At 54.6% G+C, this 7,345-nt stretch overlaps 1 protein-coding gene across 14 annotated transcripts in view; it reads right to left on the reverse strand.

Annotated features, from left to right (window-relative positions):
* Nphp4 (nephrocystin 4) overlaps nucleotides 1-7,345 on the reverse strand; it is a 114,082-nt gene that overhangs the window by 38,277 nt on the left and 68,460 nt on the right. The window lies entirely within an intron of this gene.

Here is a 7,345-nt window from a genome sequence, read left to right on the forward strand (position 1 = left end):
GCAGCCTTGCTAAGTGAGGGCCAGGTATGGCAAGGTGGTTCCCAGACACTGGGTCCTGGACGCTCCCTGATACTCGCACTGCTGCACTGCAGGCTTTCTGTCACTCAGACCCCCACTGCCTTGGGAGTATCAGCTCTGGGGTGTGCCTGGCCTAAGGGTACCTCAGCTGGGGCTGGACCTACTTACTGTTTTGTTGCAAAATACACTGTTCTGACAGGAAAGGCTCTGGCCAGGCTGGGGTCCCAATACCACCTCCTGAGCACAGCCCTCCCACAAGGTGCTATTCATTCGCAGAGCCAGTGTGCCACTGAAGACTGGGAAGTCTACCATTCGGAAGCCAAGGCCAACCCTCCAGCAGCTCCCCTGAGCAAGGGGCAAAGAACAGCTTTGACCCTGGAGAGGCAAATTCTGCATCCCAATGGGCCAAGGGGCCTCTGCAGAGTGACAGCCTCCTCTGGGGGAGCTGTGTTTGCTACCCTGGGGGAGCACAGCAACTAAGACAGGGCAAGGTGGGAGTCGGGTCCACACCCCAGCCATGTTCCCTGTTACCGTCCTTCTACAGGTGCCACCATCATCCTTCACCTCTGGGGCTGCTGGGGTGCAACCCCAGCACACCTGAAGGGACACCTCTGCTCCCTTCTGAGACCAGAGTGTGGCCAGCACGCTATGTGATCCTTGCACTTCACCGCGGTGGGGCCTGTCTGATGTCCCGAAGATTACAGCTCTCGTATCCAACCCTAAGGTCCATGCCCTGCCCAGCTCGTTCAAGTCCCCTTCACAGTGACAAGGTGAAGCCTCCTACTGGACTTCCAGAACAGGATTTCCAGAAAAGCAGAAGCCCTCTCTCCAGGACCTTGTCAGACAAGAGACACCAGGCAGTCGTGAAGCTCTCTCCCTCCCGGGTGCCCTCTACTGCCCAGGTGTCCATATGGCTCACATCTGCCATGAATGACTCTCTCATATTTCTCTAGGTCTCTGAACTCCTGTGCAGACAGCACAGGGCAGGACGATCCAGGACCTCCAGCTCCACACCACCGTTGGAGAATGCCCAACGGCCTCCTGGCTTTACTCTAGGTGCTAACAGAACAGAAACAACAGCAGAGCCTCTACTGAGGGGAAACCCACCCCACCACACCCTCCACACTGCCCAGCCTCTTCTGGCTGCTTCCAGAGGCCCTTTAGGAGATGCTACAGGCTCTTCCCAAGCTGAGGGACTTGTGGAGGCCCTGTGAGGCCTTGTTGATGGGGACAGAATGGAAGAGGTGCCGGGGACAGCAGTGGGGGCCAGCCAAATGGGACTTCTGCCTCAGGGGACCTGACTGCCCAGCACAGCAGGTATAGTTCATGGTCCAGTTGCCTCCTGGGCAGTGTCCACTCACCCACCTGCTCTTTTCTAACATATCAATCAACAGGGACTCAGGAACTCCCACCAGAGAAGCCTGTGGCCTGAGAAACAAGGTGCTTTTCTTCGGGGGTGCCAGAAGATGAGCCAGCGGCTCACTCCCCGGGAAGGCCTCCACTCTCTAGGGGCAGATGCAGACATTGTCACCTGGCTGGCCCCCACAGGGCACCTGTCCCAGGCCCCTGGAGTGTCCTCCCCAGCAGCCTTTCCTCCTAAAACAGCCAAAAGATGAAACAGGAAAGCTCTACTTTGTTCCACCCTAAATGGGGACTCAGAAAATTCTGAAGGCTGATTTTAGTAACGAGGAAAAATTGCAGGAAATGGCTCCATTATCCTTAGCTAAGAGAAAGCTGGCACTTAGGCCCGTGTGCCTCCTCGGGCGGGCGAGGGACACCATCGGAGCCCATTATGGCTTCTCCCCCAGGGCTCAGACTTGGCTATTGTGTCCTGTGTTTTTCAGGTACTCCGTTGTATCGTGACGTGCTATGCAATTTTACCTTCCGAGAGAGTAAAGCACCCTAAAAAAGGGTCTGGGTGTCGTTTTCAAGACATCTGCTGTGGGCCCAGGTGAGAGGGCCCAATCCATACGCCAGACAAACTGGGCTGGGAAGGACTACGTCAAGAGCCAGGGCGGCTCGCTTTCCTGTCTGTTGCTCTGAGCACTGCACAGTGTGTCACTGGCTAAGTTCCTACTTGGGGTCCTCCTGGGAAGGGTGTGTCTGGCAGGGAAACACTTCTGCAACAGGACACAACTGGGCCAGCACACAGACCACGGCACAACACATTTGTGTGCGCAAGGATGCATGCAAAATGTCTGAGGGCATGCCAGGTGCCCCCAAAAATAACAGGGGGTATCCTGTGTAGAGCAGGAAGTGCCTGTGGGAGGAGGCAGCAAGCCGGGTTTATGGTGAAAAGAGCTGGTGACCAAGTACACGGCACAACATGACCCCATTCTATGCTGAGGGGGCGTGGAGCAGCAGTGTGGCAGGCTGGCTGGCGTGTTGCAAGCTCGCTGGCCCCATCTCTAACCAATCCTCCAGTGTGTCTTCCCACGTCACCACAGGGTGTAACAAGGCGTTGTCAGCAAGGGGCTCCCCATCAGGTCTGCCAACATGGCCCAGCCACAGCTGGACAATCCTGGCTGTTCTGATGTCATCTATCAGCACAAACCTGCAAATGAGGCTCCTCTGCCAGGGAGGCAGCTTTTGAATGTCACAGATTCTCCTCGGGGTGTACCCTCAAAGGCTGGACTCCCTCCCCAGGGGCCAGGGCTGCAACTGGCTGTGCATAGGACTCTGGGTTCAGGAAGCAGCTTGGCACTGCAGGGAGCCTGGGGGCCCAGAGACTAACTATATTTTCTCTCAGGTCAAAGGGGCCTGGGGAGCCTGTGACCAGCACAGCTCCCTGCACACTGCCTCACACAGAGCACAGGGAGGATTAAATCGAAGCACCACCAGAGGGAATGGCTGGCTGTGATAGGTCCTGCCTCCAGCCTGCAAAGTCATTGTCCCCACATGCTGGGAACAGCTGTCAACAAAGTCTCCATCATCCACTCCAGTCCTCTGTCCATTGTGGGGTCTCTCCCTGTCCTCATGAGTCGTTGGCCACCGGTCCATGAGGACAAAGGGAGCAGAAGCAACGAATGGGGTCAGGACGGCCAGTGAGCACTGACGGAAGAAAGCCCTTCTCGGGAGGCAGGTTCAGTGATACAAACAGCTCCAGACTCAGTGATACAGCTCCGTTTATTCAGTGGGGGTCAGGGAAAATAGAGTGTGGAGGCAGCAGCCAAAGCTTCAGCTGATAGGTGCTCAGAGTACGCTTTATTTACATGTGGCAGGGGATCCTATCATGCAACTGTGGGGAAATGCCTAATTGTCATATAGAAAAAAACCTGGGGGTAGTTTTTACTCCAGGTAACTATACCAAAGGTCATGTTCCAAATAAGGTCAGGCATCCATGCTTGGCGGCACTCTCCAGGTAAGTCAGGCAGAGAGCAGGAGGTCCCCTGCTGAGAAGGGGAGTCCTTCCATAAAGCGCCAAGCCCCTTAGAGCTATCCAGACATGGAGGACTACAACCCTAGCAGCAGGGTTTCCCAACAGTCCATGTAGCCTCAAGAAGCCTAGATTCCCTCCACTTGGCTAAGCACAGGCTACAGGAAGCCAGGCACGCACGCACCTGTGCTCTGACCCCACCGTGGAGGGGGGTCCTAGGCCCCGCGTGGTCCTAGGCCCACCGTGACCCTGTACTGGTTAAGTTTGTCAACCTTACACAAACAAGAGTCATCTGGGAAGAGGGGACCCCAACTGAAGGCCCACTGTGGGCGGTGCCAACCCTAGGCAGGTGGGCCTGTGCTGTATAATAAAGGAAGCGGAGCAAGCCAGGGGAGCAAGCCAGCAAAGAGCACTCCTCCACAGTCATCGCATCAACTCCCCCAGGTTCCTGCCCAAGGTCCTGCCCTGACTTCCCTCAGTGAAACTGTGATCTAGGAGATTAGGAGATTAAGACGAAATAAAACTCTTCCTCCCAAGATGGTTTTGGTCGTAGTGCTTACACAGTAAAGAAAAATCAGGTGGCACAGGCCTTTTGCCACACTCCAGGGAGGGGCTGCTCCCCGAGCTGTGTTCTAGAGCAGTCCCAGGGGCAGCTGTCCCCAGGACACACTTGAATTGCTTCCCTCCAGCCCTGGGCAGACCTCAGCATGCTTGGCCCCATCATGCCTGGTGGACAATGTCACTCAGAGCCGAGGAGGCTCTCTTCATGCGTATCTTCACCCCAGTTCACAGTCCTCCCGAAGAAAGTGGGTGCATGCTGGGCTTTGCTGCTCAGTTACAACACCCCACCAAATGACAGACAGGGATTAAGGCTGGGGTGTAAAGCGGTGCCCCCAAGCAACGCTCTCACTTCAGTGTCACCCTGGTGGTCAATTAACACATGGGGACTCAGAAGAGTGGGACTTGGCATCCATCACTTGACCAAGGGCCCCCAGGAGTCACATCCCCCAGTGTACAAGCTCCACTGCCCAGTGAAGGTAAAGGTCCAGACACCGTCCTTCCCCACCACTGTCTTCCCAGCTCTAATTCATGTGTCCAGTTCTGTCATGTGCTCGGCACCAAGCAAGGGCCATAAAAAGAGACAAGGAAATAGCTACGCAGGACAGGACAGCGTTCCTCATCATCACCCCAGGCCTAAGAGCATGGAGCCCCTTGACCCCACAGAAAACCTGCAGAGGTGCAGAGGTTGAGGGTGCCCATTCTGGGAACATGGCTACGATCACCATCTTCTCTTCCTACTGACGGTCCCAGCAGGGGAGACCTGGGCGGCAGGCAGTGGTGGAGCCTCCGACCCCAAACACAAGCTGCCTTACTGAGACAGCCGCACCTGAGGGACAGAGAACAGCAGGCGTGTGGGATGAGGGATGCGACAGAGACAAGCACTTGATTTGTTAAACGGAAGTCCAGACTGTGGCCACCCGTGGTCACCCGTAGTCAGCCACAAGACAGGACAGCAAAGGCCCTGAAGGAAGAGCGAGCGAGGAAGGCAGCAGAAGACGGCTGCCTAGTGACTTTAGCGGGTAGGGGGAGCGTGGTGGCACAGAGGGGCAGTGTGGCCCATCATGGAGAGGAGGAAAGGGTCTGTACCCTAGTGAGGCAGACACTGGATCTAAGGAAAGATGGTCAAAGTTGTTTACTATCATCAGGGATGGAAATAAAGGATTAATCAGGACTAATGGGCTCCAGGAACCAGTGGTTCCCAAGGAAACCCATCTGAAAGGCCTTTATCCCTAAGTATCTGTGGGAAAAGTCTCCTTCTGAGGCTTTGATCACAAGACTGGGAAAGCAGCCAGTTCTAAGAAGTAAGGGAAGAATCTGATGATAAGACAGGCGTGGGCCTGAGTGAACTCAGACCACAGCCCTTAGGCCCAATGACCTGCCCAGGGCCCCGACAGGTCAGCTCAGCCCACCTCCCCGACATCCCTGTGCCCAGCACACTTCAGCAAATGCATAGGAGCTTCTGTTACCATGTCCAAGGCAGCCTCAGCCTCTCCCTACTGCTGTAAGAGGACCAGGCTCCTGACACACACGGCCAGCACTGCCTGCTGAGGAAGACGATCCAGAGGAGGTGCAGAAGCTGGCAGGATCTAACCTTGCACACCCTGGGAACCCCACGCTGTGTCTGCAGTGGCCCCTGCTTCTCGACTGTTTTAAGATCTACTAAGCACACAATCCAAAGTTGCCAGCAAAACATTTAAAAGCAAAATATGGGTCAAGGAAATTCCAAGTTGTAAAAAAAAAAAAAAAATAGTGAAGACTGAGCGCCCTCTAGTGGCTCAGTCGCCCCCTCCCCCTTCTCACTCTCCCTCTCTCTCCTCCCAGTAAATGTTCCCAGGCAACTTTACAGGAAAAATAAATGGTATTATCCATAACGGAAGCCGGAGTACCTCACTTAAATGACAGCCACATATCATTAAGATTTCCAAAGGAGCTCTGTAAGCTGGGAGAACATTGTGGTATGAGAAGCTTCCTTCGTAAGTTAAACACTGGTGGATAGTGAAGTCTCCTCTACTGGGCCTTGGGAGGCAAGGCCTTCAAACCTGGACCTCAGGGTAGAGAAGATCACATTAACAGGATGTGAATGAGGCCATAAATCCATATTAAATAAGCCAAACGAAGTAAGTTCCCATCCTGCCTACAGGAACAGCTAAGTGACACATCCTGTTGCTAAGATACTGCACTACGGAGGAGGTTCTGATACCTGCGGAAACCTAGGCAGACTTCTCTGTGAGGACAGAACAAAGAAGCTTTCAGTCAAGACCTGAGAGTGTGTGAAAATTCACTCTGCAGTTTGAAAAGTCAAACTGCTGCTCAGCATCGTCACCCAGAGGAAAACAAGCCCTCAGCCAGCTCACCCAGGAGGCTAGTCAGGGACCAAACAGCTAAGAGTCTAGAGCTGAGAGCTTCTGGGAGCCTGGGTGGGAGGGGCTCTGTCCTGGCCTCACCATCACTCCTTGAACCCAAGCCAGACTGGTCTTCAGTCAAATTCCCCTGCAACCAGCTCCCTGGCATCCAAAAGGGGGCCACCCGAAGGCAGGCTCTTGACAGATGGTTGCCACACCTGCTAAGCTGGGAGGCAGTGCGGACATGGGTTTAGTGACTAGCAGCAGCCAGAGAAGGGTTGGTGTGGAAGAGGGAAGTATGGCCCATCACAGAAAGGGGAAGCTGGATGGAGCTGGGATGCAGCCGCACGGAGAACACCAGGATTGTGTCACAGAGTGCAGCCCTATGTGCGTAGTGTCCCCCAGCTACCAACACCTGCCGGCTGCTCTCCCTGAGCCCCAACCCTCTTCTGAGGGATGAGGGGAGTCACACTGCACCCCTCCCCTCATACCCAAAGTGGATGTGTGACCTACTCAGCAGGCTGAGGACACTGTTCTCTTCACTCTCCAGCTCCATTCACTTAAGGGTAAAGGCAGGTGACACTGCAGAATGCTGGGCTCCACCTCATGACTACAGGAACAGCTAAGTGACATACACGCTCCCCTGGGATCACCCTGGAGTGCCTGGGCTCGGTGCACGGTGGAACTCCTGGCAGGAAGCTAACACTGAAAAGCAGGAGGGGCAGTACACAGGGTACAGGCAGATGGACAGCGGCTCAGGGTCATCACAGGCACTGGGATCCAGCATGCCTAACACCAGACCTACCGATGGGCTTTTCTGTCACATGAACCAATAGATTCCTTCTTTAAAAAAAAAAAAAAAAAAATGGATCTTGGTCTGGAAAGATGGCCCAGCAGTTAAGAACACTGACCTTTCTTGCAGAAGACCCAGGTTTGAATCCCAGCACCCACATGGCAACTAACAACTGTCTGTAACTCTAGTCCCAGGGGATCTGAGAGTCTCTTCTGTCCTCCAAGGGCATTGCACAACACGGGTGCACTTACCTAC

The sequence above is a fragment of the Nannospalax galili genome, unplaced genomic scaffold, assembly GCF_000622305.1.
Source record: "Nannospalax galili isolate Female #2095 unplaced genomic scaffold, S.galili_v1.0 scaffold1488, whole genome shotgun sequence".
Lineage (NCBI taxonomy): Eukaryota > Metazoa > Chordata > Mammalia > Rodentia > Spalacidae > Nannospalax > Nannospalax galili.